Source organism: Cyprinus carpio, chromosome B23 (assembly GCF_018340385.1).
Source record: "Cyprinus carpio isolate SPL01 chromosome B23, ASM1834038v1, whole genome shotgun sequence".
Taxonomy (NCBI): Eukaryota; Metazoa; Chordata; class Actinopteri; order Cypriniformes; family Cyprinidae; genus Cyprinus; species Cyprinus carpio.
Genome location: NC_056619.1, coordinates 18,475,539 through 18,498,175, shown reverse-complemented (window position 1 = coordinate 18,498,175; position 22,637 = coordinate 18,475,539). Strand labels below are relative to the sequence as shown.

Genomic DNA, 22,637 nt, shown 5'->3' with positions numbered 1-22,637 from the left:
AGCAACTGCAAGCAATAAAGATGACGCTTTAATGATAACATTTCATGGAGGGTATTCGCTGCGGGCAGAGAGGCATTTAAGCCATTATCTATATGCTCAATGCAATTAACGAATGCTTAATCTAACGAATAATTAATCAGCTCGGTTATAATACGACATCAATATTCCTAAACGCAGTTTTGAGGTTTTCTAAGCAAGTCAGATGGGACCCACATCACAGCATTATGCATACACTATTGGAATCGGCTGTTAGAAACTATTTCTCTCGCAAGTTCAGCAGTGTAGGATACTTTTCGGATACTTTCAGTGAACCATAAGACATTTAGGAGGTCTGGGGTTCTACATTTTTCGTGAAAGCGCACTGTGACAGTAGACCGCTGCTCCCACCTGGAGCTGTCCGTTCAGCACCATGGCGCACGCTTCAGCGCATTCAGCCCAAACGTTGCTTCATCTTCAAGGTTATCCTATGGATTGCTATGTATCTATCTCTAATGGCATACATTGCTTAAAAAAAATAAAAGTCAGCTTTTGCGCTTCAACGCAGGTGGCTTTATATACAAATCAGTAATTTGTAAAAAAAAAAAATGTTTCCATAATTGTCATACAACATCCATTGAACTTGTCACAATGACTTCTGCCATTTTACGTGATTCTATGAGTTTTCAACTCGATTTTATTAATTGCAAATTCAATTCAACGTGGTCGAAAGTTTTCAATCTGAGCAGTAAAAAATATTACACTGCATTGGTAGCAGATATAAAATAAAATGGATAAAGGCCATTAACTTGACGTACAAATAACCTGTCCTGAATTGCTTACTAATAAAATTTCAGCGCAAAAAGCTCAGAAAATACGTTTTCTGCCTTTGAATTTAGCAACTTGAAACATTTGCATCGTCTTTTCATTTGCACGCGTACGTCTCACGAGCGCTCACTTTGGATTGGTTCGGTTCTTCTTAAGGTGTATCTACACATCACGCTTTACCCAATGGTTCTCAGAGACACTTTGAAGGGGAGGATATTTGCTTTGCTCTCGCTAACCATTTTAGAACAACATGGTCAGTCATAGTTCGACAGCCAATCGTGAGTGCGCTCCGGTTGGGCTCGTCTCTGCCTCGCCAGTCCCTGCTTCTCGTGCTGCTGTCCTCGGCGTGAACGCGCGTGGTACCCAACGCTCGTGAAGAGGAGGAGGAGGATGTGGCGCGCGGAGGGGAAATGGCTGCCGAAAACAAGCCGGAAGGTAAGTCAGAAACATCGGGGATTTTTTTTACTTGTACGACAAGAGTGTGCGAGGGGAAAAATTTGGAGGCAGCCAGGGAAGAGCCGCCAGTTGAGAACCGAGGAGCTTTTGGGATTGTAAAGCCTCTGTGTTTATCCTCACACACTCGTTATTCCAGCACGGAGACATCACATCACCCTAGCCAGCATCGGTAGCTAGCCAGCAATGTGCATCACACATATTTAAAAACAATCCGGAGCAAAAGCGCGAGCGCCTCTGAAAAATTTAAAAATATCCGTCTCGCGCTCCGTTTCCTTCAGCCTAACGGTCGCGCTCAAAGCAAAACTTGTGAGCCGCAACGACTGTCGATTTCTAACTTCTATTTTCGATTTACCAAGCTTCCTCGGATGCGTGAATTGTTTCTGAGTTGGCGGGGATAGAGTTCTGGAGACCGTAGTTTGACCTAAAACTACCATACAGCCAGGAGTCATAAAAATACTGCTGGTAAGCTTGTTTAATAGTAGATTATTTTTCTCTCTCGGTCACTTTCACGCGTCCATAGACTCCAACTGACCTTCTTTTTTGCGGTTTTGTAATGTGTGGTCAAAGCTATTTCACTTTTAAATTTGCTTCAAGGACACATTCTTCTATACCAGTTTGCCCCCTTTACGTCAGATACACATAAACAATAGTTTAAATCTCTGAACTAGATTCTTGTATAGCCAAGAATGGAATGTGGCGACCATGACGCAAAATTAAATTTTATTCTTATGCAAGGAAGAAAGAAGAGGTGCTATTGAAGATTATACATAACAATTTCTCTTTAACACTGTTTCGAATACTTTTACAGATTTGTTTCATAAATGAATAAGGCATCGAGTTTTTTTTCACTCAGAGATAACTGTTACTCTAATACAGTTGCATCGCAATGCATGTCCTCAGTATTTCGCTGCTAAATTTGGCTGAAATACGATTTTTAATTATTATTGTCAGACGTAGTTGTTTTTAGTATTATTGAAGCTCTTTGACCAGAATTACATTATGAACAGTTGTGTCAAGCTGCCACCAGCTCATATGACAGATTTCCTTGAATATAAAATGTATACACAACGAGGTTTTGGCAAGTCGTCATTAGTTGCGAGGGTTTTTTTGTTTGTAATTCACCGTCAGTGTGAGATCAAAGCAAAAAATTGTTTATTAACCACAAGGTGGCGACATTGAGTTAAAAGAAACTTTATTTGGGGAAATCGTGATAACATCTCGAAAAAAATTACGTTTGGCTAAAACAAAAATTCTGTCTATAAATCGTTTTTGATAGTTAACAAACTAGCCTCTAGGGAACCTTTGAAGACAGCATAACGAGTTGATAAATAATGGTGTGATGATGAATTGTCCATTTTCATGATGGTGAATAGCCTAGTAGAAGGTGAAAGATACGTTTGATCATAAAACCTCACTTTTGTGTAGTAAAATATGCATATTGATAAACTATAGATAAGAATAAATTATCCTAATATAAACTGACATTTAAACATGAATCCAGACAAACACAGGGATCCGAACATATAGATATCCACAAGGGGGTGGTATTGAGCTTCCTAAATGTTCACTGTTATATTTTTAACACTGTGTCAGCTAAGAATACAAGCGTTACCATAAATATAAATCTACGTTTGTTTTCAAAACAGCACTGAGGCTAACTACCTAAATCAGCTTTTTCTTTGTGTGTGTATGTGTGTGATTGTGGGTGTATGCATGTGTTTGTCAATCTCTGCATGTCTGTGTGTGCATTTCAGATGCAAACAAACAGAACCAGCCTTGAAACGTGTGTCAGACTGGCCTGCTTCCTGCCAATGCATCTCAGTAGCCAAGAGCTTTTTAGAAACCCTGACCTGTGTCTCCCATTGCAGAACAGGCTCAGTTATTTTTGTCATGCTTGTCAGGTCAATATATGGGGGAGGAGCTAGTGTTCCACACCTCCATAGTAATATAGAGTGCTCTGCACCGTATGGCTACAGCTAAATTCAGAATCCCATATAGCCAGCAGTGTGTTATATTTAATTTCTAGGCCTATTCACTTTAAGCATGTAGTTTGCCATTATATGTGTTGCACGCCATTCATTTTAGCACTGATTGTTGCCTGTATTTTAACCTTTTGTCCTTGAAGCATTTAAAATGTTTGCATAGAGCACGGTTCTCCAGGGCCTTATTATTTGGCAGGGTTGTTTGCACATAAGGACAGGCTGTTCTTAGCTGGAGGCTGCTATGAAAACATGGTTAATGTCTCACACACCCCATAGAGTTCTTCTGTCTCCTGATATGACCTAGCTCACATTTTAGATTGCCAGGAACTGGGACTGTACCTATGGAAGGTGGCGACGGTGGATTGAGATGTGCGAAGGAACTGTACATTTAAAGGGACAGTTCACCCAAAAACAACAACAACAATAAAAACTCACTGTCATCAAGTTCCAAACCTGACTTTCTTTCTTCTGTGAAACACAAAAATAAGTAAATGATAACAGATTATTTAAATTTTTGATGAAGTTGGTGCTCCATATTTTTACACACGTCCATTTGAATTTGGTGGTTAATTCAGAGACTAGGGTGCTGTTTATCACAACAACTGACTGTTAGTAGAAGCAGGAAGGATCACCACAAGTTCTCCAAAGAGGGATTTGTGACATATTGAGCCATTATGTAGAAAATCAACTTTTAAAGATCTCTGCATAGTCATTTTCCTTAGTTTAAAAATATGCTCTGAGATCTTTTATTTTTTAAATGAATTAGTGAATGACAGGGATAGATGGAGATGCCACTACTTCCTGGGGAGTCATAACAGGTCCTTTCGACTTGTCTCGATCCTTCCCTACCTGCCTCACACAGAAACACATTAAGTTCATCGATTGGTGTAGCTTACTAAAATTGAGCCTCACCAAACAGCCCTGGGACCACAATGAATTTGATTGCTGCCCTCATTGCTACCTGTTAGGGGCTGTTTCTTGACTGTTTATTTCAGCACCTACAGATTTATCAGATAGACTGAGGTGAAAAGTGAAAAAATACAAGAAACACAGGCAAACGCACAACAAGTCAGGTGATTTTGAACAAACCAGTTAGCATTGGAGTTACTACTGTATATACAGTGGTCTAGATAGATTGTTTTCTCCCTTGGCAGTGTAACACTTCTAGCCATTAACAGCTGGAGCCATCTATGACACTTTGTTATAGTTAATGAAAATGTGCATGCGGTCTGAAGTTACAAGGGAACCAGGTGCTTTTACATTCCTCGTCCATACCCCTGCCTGCAAATGAAACTGCATTTTCTCCCCACAAGGCAGCACCTTAGGCCAAAGTAATCCCTTTAAATGCACCCTTGAATGTGCTTGATAAAAAAAGGGGGAGAAGTAAATAGGCACACTGAACTCTGAGGCCGAATGGTGCATTTTGTTTGGGAGAGGTGTTCTTCAGCATGGAGATGGACACATTTGGGATGCATGGGCTTGCTGATGGGAGGGAGACTGGGGTTCGGCAGATGCGACACTGCTGACCCTGGTAAACATTCTTATAAGTTTCTGCTATGTGCATGGGGGATATAAAAACTAAAACAAAGTTATACATCCGGGAATGTGTACTTTTCCCAGAATTCTTTTTTTTCTTCTCCACTCTCTCTTTGCTTCCTGAAGGACTGAAGAAAATCCGTAATCCGGATCGAATGTACAGATCAGCTGTGTGTTATTCGGCCCATGCTCCTCCTAAGAGTGTCAGTGATGACACAGAGACGAACAGTAAGAGCTGCTTATTAATATTGCATTCGTGACATTGCTCGAAGGGGCCACTTGCTGCCTAATCTATTATTCATCCATCGATTCATTTATTTACCTCTTGATTTCATTTGTCGTCCTCTCCTCCCTTGGGACTTCATGTTGGGGCTTTCTGTGATGATTGACGAGTCAGTGCTTTGACAGGGGTATGCTGTCGATATCAGATGTGTTGTTAGTAACTGAAAGTGACAGTGGGTGGGTAAGGTCTGGCACACCTTGGTTATGTACACACTGTAAAGCTTCAGGAGTGACAACCGCATTTAAATATGGGAGTAAATTCCCCAAATTATTGTTTTGTGTGTTTATGGAACAAAACTGACTGAAATTTTCATGATTGACTCCATGGTAAGTAAGTAAAAGTGTGTCTCACACTTTTGATATCCTCTATTACCAAAGTAATATTACAGTGACCAAAGAATTGCTATGTTTGGTGATTTTAACTAGACCACTCTCGACAGAACTGTCATGTTTTGTTTAAGATGGGAAAGTTGTTTCACAGAGCTCACTCTTGAAGTGTTGCCATGCCCACTTATTATAAGTGTCTTAGGGCTTGTTGTTTGGGCTCATATGGCCATCCAATTTATGGAAATAATAAAGTAGGCAGGTTCAGGTCATGAACATTTTGGTCTTCTTTCCAAGATGAAGTATTTGGATTTATTTGGGCTTGTTCTTGTTTGCTGTCTTTTTGTTGGCAAGATCTGGCAACAAGAATGAATCAAGACACCTCTTTTCCAGTGATTTCTTGCATGGCACATACAGAAGAGAGACACAACTGTGATGCATTTTTAAATACATCATTAATAACTAGTTGTTTAGTTAAATTCTGTACGCAGTGCATAGGATTTTTGTAAATTGTCACTACCTACATTTTTCGGAACTTAATTCTGTTGTAGAATGTGGTTGTCAGTCCAATAAATTACTGAACTCTGTGTGTACAGAACGGATTTAAGCACTAAAAGGTGAGCTGACAACCAAATTTAGCTGCAGTGTGTATGTAGCCCCTGTGCTTTAAATGCTAGCGTCGACCTTTGAAAAACATCCATCCAATAGTGCAGCAAGACTGAGCTCTACTTTTTGTTGAAAGGATTTGTCAACACTACTAGACACATTTCCCCTTAGAGTATAAAACATGCATATTTTATGTTGGACTTTAAGCATAAAGCATTTGTTGTGGGATCATGTGCATGTTAATACGGGTTGTGTGTTGTATGGAGCTCTGGTTACCCTAGAAGTGGCTCTGTTCTCATGTTTAATAGGCAGTATATCTTCTCTCTTGGCACCTCTGAACACATAGTTGATCTGTGTAATTAAGCCTGTTCATTTTTTGTGTAAATTTGTAAGTGGAGTTAAATCAGCCTCATCTTCTTGTTATGCTGTCTGCTCATTATGCCATTGAGTGAGTCCTTGCCATTTCAAAGCTCAAAGATTTTAATGACCATGCCCAGAGATGTAAAGTAAACGGCAGAAGCGGCTGTTTGCAGTCATGTTGATATTATTTCAAATGGTGTGTGTACATATGTGACCATGCCGCCCTGTGTATCTGTCTACGCTTTAAGTATTGCATCTCACACTCTCATACTCCAACATGATGTAACTGCTGTGTGTGCCTGTCTGTAGCGGCCCAGTTAGTGTTTGGTGCCTAGTGGTTTTCGTATCACTAGGACAGTAAAAATGCAGCATGGCTTGGCGGAAACAGGTAAACCACTCATGTGAGTAATTGTGGGAGTAGTTATGATAAGGATAAAGGGCTTTAGTGAGGATCTGGCGGCGTGTCCTTTACTGTCTGCTGTGTGCGAGTGAATGTGTGTGCGCTCGCAGGTCTTCACCTCCTCTCTCCCTGAGATGGGATTTTCATGGATGGGTGAGCTTGGCTGAGGCTGAAAATACATAAGAAGGCTCGTTTTTCTCTTCAGTTTGTTGCAGGCACTTTGGTAGCTGAATTAAGTTGCTGTTTTGGGCTTCGTGGATTCAGGCCAGCCCCCTACTGTATATGAATGCCGACAACTTTGAGGTGAAATGTTCGGAACGATTTAGTCAGCGTGGAACCAAAAAGGCTAGATTTAGTTTAGAAATTACTTTAACTATGTGAAAAAGAAATACAAAACATGCAAACTTCAGCCAGAATTCTGATCGCTCTAGTGGATATGGCTGGTCACTAATGTCTGCTGAGAGCTCATCAAATGTACCCAAGTCTCGGACGTCACCCATTAAACCACATCAGTGTTTTAACAAGGCTGCCTGCTGGTGATTTGTCACAGTGGCTATAGCCAGCCTGACAAACAGCACTATGGGCAGACACAGCTGTCTAGTCTGAGGATTCAGGGCAAATATTGAAAAATAGAAAGTGTCTCAGTATTTCTTATGGCCATATACTAGCAGCATTCAAAGGCAGTGAAGGCAGACAGTTTGTCCATACATGGCTGGTTCACATTATTAATGTATTCTTTACATTATGCTTCTAATATGAGCTCACTTTGTCGTCTGTCCTTTTACAGACAATATTACTGCTTTCTAATACATCAAAAAGTTGAACAACAACATAATCAGGTGAAAGAGAGATGCTGATATGATGTTGTTTGTGCTTCTTAATTTAGACACCATCATCCACAGACCAGGTTTTTGCAATTAATCAAGCATTGATTTTTCAAAAAGCAAATCATGAAAAAACAAAGTATGTAATGTATATTTAAAGAGATGACACTGATTAATTGTCCGTTTACAACAACACAGTAAAAGACCACAAAGCATTGTATGCTGCAAACTGTGGACAGGATTGTGGATTGTTTCCTTTAGACTCAAATTTTTGGACAGAAAAAAATGGTCTGTCAAAAAAAGAATACTTAATGGCCAAAGTTGTAAAGCTACAGTTGAAATAAGACTTATACATACAAAGTAGTTTAATATTACAATAAATCTATCAAACTCTTATGAGATGCCCATTAAAATAAAAAAAGTTTTAAAGGACCATTACTTTTGCACTTTGGCTGAAGTGCCATTATGTCTGTTGTAAGTGTGCTTTATTTTACTTAAATAAAAATATGAATGTTGATATTGCTGTTTGATTAGCTAAGAATATCAAGAGATATTCAGTCACTCACAGTCAGTCGTGCCAATAATCATTTTCTTACTTCTCACAACTATCACGATTAAGTATAACTGATTGCCACTGAATAGTAGCAGATGATTTAGTCAACATTATGCTGGTTCAAAGGGCTTTTGGTATTATGCCTCAATCCATGCTTCTTTTTTTTTTTTTTTCAAGATAATAGTAAGGTCTGGCTTCTTACAATGTAGAAATACTCCCAGTGAAGTGGTAATTGTGACTTAGCATTGGGCCTCGTTCCAGGTAACCATTTGTTCCTAGTTTGACATCCGTTTAAGAAAATTGATGGTTTATTTTGAGTCATTGATTTATTGATGTGGTGGTTTCAAAGATGTTTATGATTTTACATGGTGAATCTGTCTCTCAAATTAGCTAAACTAATTCACTGGAGAGTTAGTGAGTGGAATATCAGTCATATGTTATTGGAGGAAATGAAGTGAGTCTGTGAAACTGTTTTTATCCATAATAATACATTGTATGTCTGTGGTAATTCAGCTTGGCTTTTCTAACAGCTGTCTAGTATTTGCTTGTGGGCCTTGTGCACACATGCCTGTCGCTTGTACTTTAAGCCTTGTATGCTTGTCTCTTCTTAATCCATAATGTCTCAGAAGCTACATCTTAATAAGTTGCCCAGCAGAGCTCTCAGCATTTATTCTCATTGCCCATTAAATAGCTTTAGAATGTTCAATAACAAACGTACATTATTTTCCCAAAACCCATGCTTCTTTCAAAATTTAGACACTTTGGGGCCTGTGATTTCTGTGAAAAACACAGACAGAAAAATAGTAGAATAAGAATTGCACAGAGAAGTTTTTAATTTAATGAATCCCAATTTGGGCATAGTAAAAGTTTATAATGCGAAAGACTAAAATTCTAAATGTCTATAACAAACAAATGACCAATATTAAAATTCTATGCTATTTTGTCTAAACAAATATAAAAAAAAAATAAAACATCAAGAAAAAAATTAATGCTACTGCTACATTTAGGTATGCAGAGCTCCAGACTAACTATTTTTTACTAGGAGCATTGTAGCCACTGATTGAAAAATTTTAGGAGCACAAGCAGAAAATTTAAGGGCACACCTTAAATCAGCTTACAATGCAATTTGCTAGTTGCTAATAAATAGACTTAACTCTTTTACAACTTTTAATTTCAGAGAGATATGACATATATACACACTCCCTTATTTTAGCCCAGAGAGGATTCCAGTCCCCGAGTCGGGCACAGAAAGGGCTCCACTTCCCATGTCCAGCCCAAGGAGGGCTCCAGTCCCCAAATCAAGCCCAGGGAGGGCCACAGTTCCCGAGTTAGGCCTACGGCGGGCCTCTGAAACTGACATTCTCCCCATGTTTTTTTTTTTTTGTGGGGTGGGGGGGATGGTAGTAGGGGTCTGTCCGTGGAGGCCAGGCCAAGTGCCGAGGCCAGGCCCCCTGAGTTCCCTGTTCCGCCATGGCCTCCTGAACAGTCTGCACCGACATGGCTCCCCAAGCTCCCTGTTCTGCCATGGCCTCCTGAACTGTCTGCTCCGCTATTGCCCCCTCGAGTTCCCTGTTCTGTCATGGCCTCCTGAACTGTCTGCTCCACTATGGCCCCTTCGAGCTCCCTGTTTTGCCATGGCCTCCTGAACTGTCTGCTCCGCCATGGCCCCCTCGAGCTCCCTGTTTTGGCATGGCCTCCTGAACTGTCTGCTCCGCCATGGCCCCCTCGAGCTCCCTGTTCTGCCATGGCCTCCTAAACTGTCTGCTCAGCCATGGCCCCCTCGAGCTCCCTGTTCTGCCATGGCCTTCTGAACTGTCTGCTCCGCCATGGCCCCCTTGAGCTCCCTGTTCCCCCATAGCCTCCTGAACTTTCTGCTCCGCCATGGCCCCCTCGAGCTCTCTGTTCTGCCAAGGCCTCCTGAACTGTCTGCTCCGACATGGCCCCCTTGAGCTCCCTGTTCCCCCATGGCCTCCTGAACTGTCTGCTCCGACATGGCCCCCTTGAGCTCCCTGTTCCCCCATGGCCTCCTGAACTGTCTGCTCCGCCATGGCCCCCTTGAGCTCCCTGTTCCCCCATGGCCTCCTGAACTTTCTGCTCCGCCATGGCCCCCTCGAGCTCCCTGTTCTGCCATGGCCTCCTAAACTGTCTGCTCAGCCATGGCCCCCTCGAAGTTCCCTGTTCTGCCATGGCCTCCTGAACTGTCTGCTCCGACATGGATCCCTGAGCTCCCTGTTCCCCCATGGCCTCCTAAACTGTCTGCTCCGACATGGATCCCTGAGCTCCCTGTTCCCCCATGGCCTCCTAAACTGTCTGCTCAGCCATGGCCCCCTCGAGCTCCCTGTTCTGCCATGGCCTCCTAAACTATCTGCTCAGCCATGGCCCCCTCGAGCTCCCTGTTCTGCCATGGCCTTCTGAACTGTCTGCTTCGACATGGCTCCCTGAGCTCCCTGTTCCGCCATGGCTCACCAAGTTCTCTGTTCCGCCATGGCCTCCTGAACTGCCTGCTCCGCCATGGCTTCCTAGTCTGCCTGCTCCACCATGGCTTCCTAGTCTGTCTGATCTGCCATGGGTCCCGGAACGTGTAACGCCCTGTAAGCCTGTCCTTAGAGGCCTCCAGAGCGTCCAACCCCCCTCCCTGTTGATTGTTGATTGTTATGAGGCACGTTTAAATGCATACCTGGATATTACAATAAACAAATACTACATTCCTCTCTTGTTACGCATTTTTCTCCCCCAACCATTTAAAAAATTACAAAATCCCCCATGGGGTGTGTCCAGCCATGTGACAAAGTTCAGAATCCTTCAACTTTATGCAAATGAAGAGCGACTTTCGGGAGCAACAGCCAATAGGAAAGAAGATGTCAGAACTCATGTGATCGTTCTTCTCTCAGCCATAAATTAACATACGCAATGGGAAAAAAAATAGGCCCTGTTTCTCATTCATTTTTGTTTGTATGTAAGGATTTAATTCATATTTATATTATATTTAGTCTTTTGTCTCCAAAATGTTTCTATTTAGTGGCAAGAAACCTGATTTGCTGTCAAAGCAACCAGTAGTTAGAACGCCCACTAGCAACCTCATTGCCAGTCTCTGCTAGTGTGAACGCAGTTTAAAGCTGTTCTGAGCTCGGACAAGTTTGTTTATGAGCTGTTAAATGGTCTGCGTTGCGCAGCTCAAATGAGTAGCAGGATTTTGTTTACGCTTTTTGCCATTTGATGTTTCTGTCAACCCTAAAAACAAAATGCAACAAAAAATGGTCATTTGGTCGCAGTCTGGAGCCCTGGTATGCATTAACTAGCATGTACAATTAAATATAGAATATGACTGGTACTGATATATCAGTCAACCCTAAAAAGTAATGCTAACATTGTTCAGTGGCATGTTGTTAAATTAGACACTTGTTTTATTATAAAATTAAATGAAACCAAATAGATTCCAGAAACATAGATTCCAGAAAAATTTAAATGTAATTTGGGTAAAAATAAAAGAGATTTCATGGGACTCTACTCACCCTCATGCCATTTGAGCCACTTTACACCTGTCATTAGCATCTATTAACATCTGCTTTCTCAGTGTACTTCATTAAAATGAACTTTTATGAAATTTTAGGAAACTAAATTGTGTGCAATCCATTTACTTTTGTAAAACATAAGTTTAATTAATCGATTTGGGATTAATCTTTTTTCCTAGCATTAACATAGCTACTTAGCATAGCTTGCTAAAACTAGGCTGGGGATTTCCATCTCCCAGCATGCTTTGCAAGGAACTGAATAGGGAGAATTATTGTTGATTTTAGCAATATGAGAAAAGGGAGAGACTTGTTTTTATCTGTGAAATGTTTTGTTATGTTGGGATTTAGAAGAGTTGTTGGTGTGTTTTGTGGGGTTCCCCTGTGGTGAAGAGTGGAGCCTATGCTTAGGTTGTGGAGTGTGCTTTATGCTACCAAAAATCAGTTTCTGTGCAAGAACCAAGAACCAATGGAGTCTTTTCTTGCTTTCATTTCTTTAATTTTTTCTCTTTGTGCTTTATACTGACACCGTGTCAAATAAGGTAAATAAAAGTTTTTGTTTAACATGCTAACATGTGCTAATGCTTGCTAGCTGCAGAAGATTTGGTTGAGTTAGTTTGATGTGTCTGATTTTGTTGCATTTACACTGGTTTCTGCTAGATGGTTTTGAATTTATTCAGTTTTTGAGTGTACAATTTCATTTAATATTTAGAAAACCTATTTTCAAAGTGTGGAACCACTGTTCACAATTGAATTAAGTTTTTGTGTGTGTGTGTGTGGAAGAAAGTCGGTCAAACAGATTTGGAACAACACAAGGGTGTATAAATGATGATAGCATTTACATTTTTTTGGTGAATTACTTTTGTAACAAAATCAAAAGAAAGCCTTGTGAACACATGGAGATTAGACAGAGGTTACTGAACAACAGAAGCTATTCTGATTTTTCTGAAAGCAGCACCATCTTTTTTCTCAGGGAGTTAAATTTAGATGACAGCCCAATCTCTGGACAGCACAAGCTTGCCTGAGAAGTCAGTGGCCCCACCAGGCCTTAGTTTAAATTGAGTTCATCAGTTGAGCTGTGATAGCAGGATCAGAGGTTCTGTGCAATGGCAGACTTCTAACAAATAGCCCAATGGCTATGGCTCTTCAATAAGAGCAGCCAGAAATTCAATGATGGAGAAAAAAATTGGGTTTTACCAGATCATTCCAAAAAAAGGGAAGCCCAGTCTTCTTATCACATTGGTTGTGCTTTTGCCGTATATTTTATGTCTGTTATATAAAAGCTGTGGAATATTTCATCATAATAGCAATCTGATTATTATTTCAAGTCAATTCTCTTGCTCATTGGTCACAAGAACCTTTTTAGATCACTATTGAATGGATCGATACAGCAGTTGAGAGTGGCTTTGCAAATAGTGTCTGTTCTAATGTTTAGTGATTTTATGGGTGGACTACAGGGGGAAATGCTATAGTCTCTTATGTTTTCATTACGTTCAGGGTGACACTGCCAATTGCCTACAGCGTGTTACAGGGGGATGCATATTGAAGCAAATGTCAATAATGTATTTGTGAATTTTGACACAACTAGACCCGAGCTCTGAAAAACCGACCGCGTAATCGTAATCGCCTTTGAAAGTGCCTGGATTTATGTAATGTGCTATTGATATTTTAAACCGTGACTGATGATAACTTTTAGATTGAAGGTTGAATAAACTGTCCATTGGATCTTGCTGAGGGAAGCAACAATTAAAAGCAAGTGTCACTCAGTGCAGAAGTACACACAGAGAGAGAGAGAGAGAGGGAGGGAGGGAGAGAGAGCAGAGACTTTTGCGTTGTGGATGATATTGATTTTAGATTTGTTTTTTTCAGACCTCTCAAGTTTCATGACCCACACTTGTCTCCAGGGTGAGACTAGCTCAAGCTGGCGTGACTGATATTGTTAAAGCTCCTAAACCATCTCCTTCAGGAGTGGCATCTCAGATAATCTCAGGATCAGTCACCTTCTCCCCATAGAAATATATGTCCACTTTTATACGACACACTTACACTTCTATATGACACAAGTACCCAAATACTTGAGTAATTGGACATAACAGCAATGGCTCTACATTTCACACCAACGGAAATGCAGAAATATGTCTCAGAATGGACCTTATTTGTTTTTTTGTGTTGGTTATTGCCACTTTTAGACATTTCATCATATAGCAGTTTGCATCATCACTCTTTAAAGTGACTTTCAGTTCATGATAGTAATGCTCTATTTGGAAGTGGTTAGAGGGTGTTCATCCTTTTCTAAATGCTGGGATCTTTCTTTTTAAAATAATAAGTATTTCAGAGTAGATGTGGGCAATATGACAAAAATCTTATATCAGGATATGAGTGAAACTAAATATCACAATATAGTTATTTTTTCTTGAAATAAAGTTGTTACGATATCAAAAGTTTGAAGATCACTGGAATGTTATAATTCTTGATACCAATTTTGATATCACAGCAAAAACTACTGGCCTAATTAAAGTAAAAGTTTTTTTAGGAATAATAAGTCAATAATAAAATAAGAACAAAGAATCTAATTATGGACCAATAGGACAAAAAACAAAAAAAAAACTATTCCAACATATTGTAACACTATTGCTTGACGCAGAAGATAGAGAGCTCACAACGAAATAGATCAGAGAATGCGTTTACACTTGGGATTAACATGCGACCTGTATCCGGATGTTGGCCACATACACACAAGTGTAAATGCACTTGTGATCGGAATGGTATTCAAACAGCGTGTCCTGGTCCAGAGGTAGTCAAGGACGCATTGTGATCAAATCTCAGTGTAATGTAAACGCAATCCAGCCATCGTGTCTGCATTCGCAGGTGGATGTCACGCAAAACCACTTCAGGTTGACTTTGCACCAAGCCATTCTCTGCAGACTTATTAAAATATTGCTTGGGAAAGACAGATCCTATCGGTTATCCAGGTAGAAAAGTCAGTTTTTTGTTGTCAAGTGTAAACGCGCCGTGTTCTGATTGACTGATGAGCTGATCTGCTTGATCGGATCACGGTGATCGCATGTTAATGCCAAGTGTAAACACAGTCTGAGACAATAAATGACACAGACAGTAAGAGTTACAAATAAAATAAATCATGCTTAAAGTTTTTCAGGTAGATCTATCTATTGTAAATAAAATAAAAAAAATACTACAGAAATTGAATAAAGTAATCAAATAAATGAATACAAACACTAAATCAAATATACATTTAGTGATTCTCATCAACTCAGTTAGAAGCAGTGAATGATTTGTTCTCTTTCTTGTGACAGCAGCAGGTATATTTTCTCCCAACTGTTCACTTAATACATAACTGACTGAGTAAAAATCAAGAACGTATAAAAATCTAGTAGTCGGTACTGATACCACTAAAAGTACACGATACTCAATACCAAGTCGATACCACAGGAAAGATAACAATGATACTTAAACATTAACTCCTTTATTTAACATTACAAAAATTAGTGGCACTTGGCCTATAATACACACGCACACACCTATACTCTGAATGCAAGCATCAGTATAAATTCACTTACATACTGGAAGGCCTAAAATATTTTTTAAAAACATTAACATAAACAACGATTATTTAAACCAGTAGCCAATAATGGTAATAATGATAATCCGCAGAAGGATACACAATGACTGAACAGGCTGTAAGCTGTCAGACAGTTATATGTGTGCATGATCATGCACAGCGCTTGTGCTTTCAGAGCTGTGCGCTTTCATTTAAGTCTTTAACAATCATATTCATATATTGTCAGCATCTTCCACATTTAGTTCTTCTGTGTGCTTGTAGGCAACATTTTTTCTTTACCCTAGGGCCGATTGAAACACTTCCAAGCTTATGTTCTGCCTGCCCCCATCAATTCCACAAGCAGCCTTGCTTATGCTACTGAAGAAAAACAAGTACCGGCAGGATTTCAAAATTTTTATACCGACTTGGTACCATAGTACCGGTTCTCAAGACATCCCTAGTTTACATAAATACCTGCCAATATGGTCATTTTGAGACATTTCTTTTCTGTATTTGACATTTAAAGCTCAATGAACAATAAAGAACTTGAAGTACTCACTTATTTTTGACTGCCAGCTTTATTTGCGTGCTCTTTGTGTGTGCGTGTACAGAAACGGGGTCTTAGAGGGTCCTGAATTGAGCTCTTTTCAGCAGCTTATTGCACTTGAATGGTTCAAAATCACTTGAACTGGCAAGGCTTAAAAATGCATGCAAATGATAATTTTGTAACATCTTGTGAGCATAGCTGTGTCGGGGATGAAAAAAAAAAACAACAAATAAAAAACTTCCATCATATTATATCAACCACCAATATAACCAAAAAAAACTACATAAAAAACATTTTTTTTCTTTTGTCTCAGCTGTTGTTTGAAGACTTCACAGATATCAGATAAATACATAGAAATTATAATGAACATGGACCCCCAAAGGATTTAGTTGATTTATCAGTTGAGCACTTGAGTAGACAAATTCACTAACATAACACACAAGGTGTCAGTATTTTGCACCTAACATGAAGTGGACAGACTTGTGGAGAAGGTAGTTGTCCTCCCTGAAATAATAAACAGCCCCGTTACAGGCATTTGTAAAAGCAAAAAGCAGCAACATGTCTTTTGGGAAATTCTGTGTTTGCAGTTAGTAAGTGTTGGACTGGGGCCCATCCCACTTCAAACCCCACAATCCAACAGTAAGAAGTTGTGAGTTGGATACGAGCCGTGTCTGTAGGCACAGCTGTGTCAAGACCTGCTGGTGTGATATTTTTCCCATCCTGCCTGCCCTTCTAATGAGAGAATTCCCTTCTGAGTGGGTGGCAAGCAGAAGCAGAAAAACCGTTTCTGTCCCTCCACTACTTCCTCATTTCTCTCTAACTCTCTCTCTGTTTGTGGGAGCTCTTTCTATAGGCTATCTATTATACTCTCTTGGTCCTCTATCTATTCTGTGCTTTTTTCCCCTCGTGCACCTGACTGGAGAGTTGCTTTCTCTTGATCAGGTCTGCTGTAGTAATTGGCTGCCCCCTCAGCTCAGCTCAGCTCGGCTCAGCACAGCACATCTTCCAATATAACAGGCTACAGTTTCAGCCTGCCTTGCACTTTAGGATCTGACAACTAAATTGTTGTTCACGGGTATGGAGACAGAATTATGTTAATGTCCACATTGTCACTGCTGTTTAGGCAGGAAAATAAAGGAAACAAGAATGCATTAGAGGCTGGAGTTACACAGCAGGATGTGCTGTTTATGTCCATGGGATCAAAGCAGGGAGAAGAGTCGTTATGGCTAAGGCTCAGCAGACATAGTCGTGGCTGGAGCTGGGTTGTTAAACCAGACTACATCCTCTGACGCTGTCTTGTTGGTTTGCAAGACAGTCCATGCTAGGGTGATCCAGCAGCAGAGTAAATCTAGTCTAAGTGGAGGTTTGTCACCTCAAAAACCTTATTCTTGATATTTATGTCACATTCAACAAATATAAAGAATAATATATAATACACATATAAACTTGCATTAGTTTCATTTTGCTGGAAAACTCCCATAAATGTTCAGTATACTTTTTAATCCACAAAGCACTTTGTGTGTGTTTATTTTACAAATTAAGACATTTTTCTGTGTTTATACAAGCAGAAAATGATATTGGATGAAGTTGGCTGTAGTCACAAATCTAGATTCAGCTTATCAGTTAAGTCATGGATAATGTTATCTCTAAGTTGTCTTGAATTTAATGTCTAAATTCATATATGCACACATAACGGCTAAGCTTTTGTCAGCCTTCTGCTTCGCCAGTGTTTCTGCTCACAGTCATAACAGCCCCTTTACTCTGAATGTTTTTTGGTTGTTTGTTCTCTAGCGCTCTCTACAACTTTCTTTTTATTTTTTATGACGCCAGAGCTCATTCCCAGTCCCCGAGCCACAGTAATGTCAGATAAGGGTGTGTGTTGACATTGATAGACTGCTCTTTATTAAAGCAGCCAGCGTTAGAACTTTAGTGAATTAGCATTCTGCTCTGTTCTCTGTCTGCTTTTAACTGCGGAGCAATGAGCCCTCATTTCAGTGCCATTCATTTTATTTGGTGAAAAAGGAGCAAAGCCAAAACATCTCAAGAGGTCTTTCAAGTTGTGCTCTGGGAGGAGTTAGGAGGGATTTTATTAGTATGAGGGGTTTTTAATTAACAACCAGTCATCTAATCGGAGCAGTGAATGTTTTTCACTCTCCTGGATGTGTGCTTATATTCAGCACAAGTCAGTTTCATACCTGTCTTCAAGTCCCTAATAGCATTTTTCATTGATAAATGTCTGCTTTTAATTCACAGCGAATATGGTGGACGGCTTATTTGAGCTGTTTTACCATTTAATTATCACCCCTCACACTGTTTTATAATCATAATGTTCCATTTCATTATTCTCAAAACAGATAGTAACTCACTGAACTAACTGTCTTATGTGGATACTCATATCAGTGTGCAATAATGGCTCTGGAGCAGGGGCTGGAACAGTTGAGGAACCGCCAATAAAATGAATGAGAATGCTAAACTTTATGTATGGTTTATAGACCTCCTTGCTCTGAAGTAAATGATGTCATCAATGGGTGTGTCAAAGGGAATGTGTTTGTTGGCTCTGATGGGTGGTAGGCCTTGGGTGTGTGCTGAATGTGTGTGTGTGTGTGTGTGTGTGTGTGTGTGTGTGTGTGTGTGTGTGTGTGTGTGTGTGTGTGTGTGTGTGTGTGTGTGTGTGGTCTGAAATGATTACAAAAGGGCAGGTATTAGAGTCTTGGCCAGTCTGAAAAGGCTCTGCCCACACTGTCTGATCTCTCTCTGAGGTTGTCTGGAGATGACCAAGGCCTTTCACCATCCACTCATCTTCGTAATCTTTCATCAAAATGTAATAAACATTCAAGTCTGGATCTATTCTGCTTTGAAACGCCCACTTTTCTCGACCCAAGCAATTCCTGATGGATAAAATCAAGTGTCACCATACACTCTCAGAAAAAATGGTAGAAAAGCTATCATTGGGCGGTACCCTTTAGAAGGTACTAATAGGCACCATTTGTGTACACTGTATGTTCTAATATGCCTTTATACAGTTCTAATATACCTTTTGAAAGGGTACTGCCTCAGTGGCAGCTTTTGTACTTTTACAATTTTTTTTTTAAATTCTGTATTCTGTTGGGCTTAAAAATGTTTCATAATTTGCATACATAAAATGGGTAGTGAGTGCCATTTCTTGTTGACTTTAAATTGTTCTTCATGATTAAATTCACATATTTGTATTTAACAGAATAGCCATTTGCCAGTTTAAATGTCTGTGGCTATATTTAAAAATGATTGGGCCATTGTGTTTTTGATTTTACCTTTGCTTTCACTTTTGACACTGGTTGCAATACAGATAAATCGTTTTTTCTGTGTGTAGGAAGGTGGCTCGTTGTCATTCTTAAGCAGGTGCTCTATGCTAATGTTAATTGAGTGAGTCAAATGATTCCAGATACCAGTCACAGCTCTCTACTGTAAAACTCATTTACCCTTGTACAATCTCTCCCATCAGTGTATGCCACATTCAGCACATACTCCAATCTCCTGAATTATCTCCATGCTCCAAACGAAAGAGCACGGAGAGTTACACTGTTGTTTCACGGCCTTATCAGGTAGCTGTAAACTCTTTGTTAGGACCTTGCTCCAGGCTGGGATTACTTCTCAGTGAGCTGTTTTTTCCCCTGTCTCCCTTTAAAGATTTCACAGTCATCCTTTAAGTCCATATTCTCCAATATTGTCTTTTATAACTTTAGACATCCAAACATCTGAGCAAATTAAAAATAAAGGTGTAATAGAACGGACAGGCAGGGTGACTTTGCCTTTAAGAAGCACTGGGGACATGGGGGTTTGCCATTTGAAGTGTACATCTTTGATTTCTGGTCAGCTTGTGCTTGAGACACAGGTCTTTGTTTTATATTCACAAACAGAAGCCTGAGCTTTCGTGGGGTTCTCAGACAAATTGAAAAGGGTTCAGGTAACAAGAAGCGCTCACTTGAGAATCACATTCCTTGAATAAAGTATAAGACTTTGTTGAGCACAGTCACTGTAAGACATTTTCAAAGGTGGCATAGCTAGACAGGAAGGACAACTAAAAGTCAGTCCCTCTAAATTGAAACACTATTTTGCGAAATTCTTGAGAACGCTTATATTTATTAAAACAATAAAATATATGTAAATAGAAATTAAGAAATATCAGATTGACATAAAATAATGGGTAAACTATTACATATACAAATTAGAATAACTAATTGCCACCAATGAACAATTCTAAGATAATAAAATCATGTCTCAAAGCAATATTTTATATCTGTATATTTATTTAATCAGCTAGTAGCTGTGTAATGAGTGGGAAATAGTCAGTCGATCATTATTCATTCAGGATGATACAAGAGACCTCTACTTTGTGTCAGAGGCTTGATCACCCTGTCAGAGTTTGCCATTGCGATAATGACCAGCTGACTGTATGTTATCCCTCACTCAGCTAAGGGATGACTCTCATATTTAACCTCTTCCCATCACACCACTGTACGATTATAATGAGAATTATGGCAAGTAAAGAAAATCTGTTCTGGCTTTGTAGACAATGATAAGTGTTGTTTTTGTACATTTTTCACTGAATGAAAATATTATTTTGGGTGCAGAAGACAAAAAGAAAGAATACTAGAGATCTGTAACAGGATAATGTCATTTAAGGCCATATTTGTCAGTCCAAACTGATTTCAAAATCCTATTTTTTTGACATAAACAGATGTCTGCAATATCAGTTGATTGTCTGACAACTGGGAAACAATGAAAGATTCACAACTGGACCAGTTTAGCTGATGCCACTGTCATTTGAGAAAAGCAAATATCTTTCTTGCTGATGTGTAGAAAGAGGCCCTCATATGAGGTTTATTTAAATTTTGCATAATCGTCCGACAGTGCAACACAAACCGTCAGACCTGGAGATGCGTAATTGGCTGTAGCATATGTGTCTTGATTTGTCATCAGTGACGTGAGTGGCGACAGAACACATGGTGACGTGTAAGCGTATTAGCTTAGAGACAGAGGAAATCGAACTGATTTGCAAGCATGCTCATAACCACATTTACTGGATTTGGTATAGCATCTCATTCGCAAATGATAGACGATTGTTTGTCACAATTACAGCCTTAGGAAAATAGCGGGGGTGTTTTTGACAGTGACTCAGGCATATTATGTCATATTTTTGACTCCCTGTTAGGATGTTTGTTATGGATTAGACATCCCGTCATTGTGCTGGTGCTGAAATGTAGGTTGAGCTCATAAAGTAATGACTTGGACATGAACATAGAATTGAGTCCCTTTGAATATATTCCTGTTTTTGTTTTTAATCAGCATAATGTCAAGACATCTGAGAAAATTAAAAATAGATGTCTTACGCACATTTGTTTGCATCACAGTAAACACAGTTGTCCACATTGTAGTGGTCTCTCTCTCTCTCTCTCTCTCTCTCTCTCTCTCTCTATATATATATATATATATATATATATATATGCACGCACACACCACATTATGTTAAATTATTTTACCCAAAAAGGTATTTTACAGATTCCTTTATTCAGGCTGGTCAAAGCTTTTCCCCCCTTTCATCCATTCATCCATTCATCCTTACTCCTGCAGGGGTTTTAGTGGAATGGAATGTGAATGTCATGTGGGTGTGGGTTACAGACGAATGTATAATCAGCAGTTGGTTGTAACAAGGTGATTATAATTGGACTCAATTTACAGTTGTAGACAATTTCATTGTAATTTAGAAATTCTGCCCTGAAAGTGAACTTTCATTTAACATTGAAAGTTAAATGGCAATGATTTGACTGGCCTGCCAAGCCCTTAGGAATGGGAACGAGAGACAGACAGGGTAAGAATGGAAGAAAGCCTGATATATAGCCCTGCCTTAATTGCCCCTGAACAAATTGTATTCCCTTTTTCTTTTATCTTTAGCCAGCATTTGTGCTTTTTACTGTTCTTTCCTGCAGTCAGGATCAGGGTGGCTGTGTACTTTATTGGGTAGTTAAAGTCTTAATAAAGCTTAGCATCAGTTCCCCTTAAGCCCTTGAGAGTGGACTTCCACTACTGAAACACCTGAAGTCTGATGATTCTCATCATGTCACTATTTCTTTTACCTTTTTTATAGCATGCTTGGCCAATTAGTTCACATTTTCATTCATCTAACATTTTTTACCTTCATTCTGCAAGTTGCTCATTAGTCGCTCTTTGCAGTCAGAATAATTGGCGGCCATTAATTAATGATCCTTGTTATGTGGTGTGAATGAAGAATGTAAAAGAACTGCAAAAGATAGTCTAATATTAAATCATATATACTGGTTATTGTATTCATACACTGAGCCCTATATATTAGCATGATTGCATCAATCCATCAGGGGTATTGATTAATGACACAAATGTTTTACTGCCTCTTACCTTTATTCTTTAATGCAAGCTTGTTTTTTTGTTTGTTTTTTTCAGATGAACATGGACATTTGAAAATATACCTGCCCAAAAAGCTGCTTGAATGTCTACCAAAATGCTCCACATTGCCAAAAGAGAGACACAGGTAAAACAAAAAAGATAAAATCACACCTCTCCCCCATCCACCTCCTTCTGTCTTTTTTTAACTCCTGCTGACTTTATAGAGATAAAACCTCATTTATTTTAAGCAGTGAAACGGACACAATGTGTTAATAGAAACCTCTCTAGGGATTCTGTAGTCAGTTCAGATATTAACAGCAACTGTGTGATTGCCTTATTTTTGTGGCAGGAGGAAGTTGCCTATTTTTCGTGCTGTGCTTGCAAAGGATTTTCACTCACCGGACATAGATCGAGTGTTTTAGGAAACAGCAGGTTCATAAAGCTTTCTGTATATACAAAGATCTAATTTTTACATTTATGCAAATATAAATTTGCA

At 39.5% G+C, this 22,637-nt stretch overlaps 1 long non-coding RNA gene across 1 annotated transcript; it reads left to right on the top strand.

Moving 5' to 3' along the window:
• Positions 1-1,024: 1,024 nt before the first annotated feature.
• On the top strand, positions 1,025-22,270 carry LOC109048473. The gene is made up of 3 exons (XR_006158218.1): positions 1,025-1,239; positions 4,905-5,006; positions 22,199-22,270. It is a non-coding gene; the product is annotated as an uncharacterized LOC109048473 (long non-coding RNA).
• Positions 22,271-22,637: the final 367 nt, after the last annotated feature.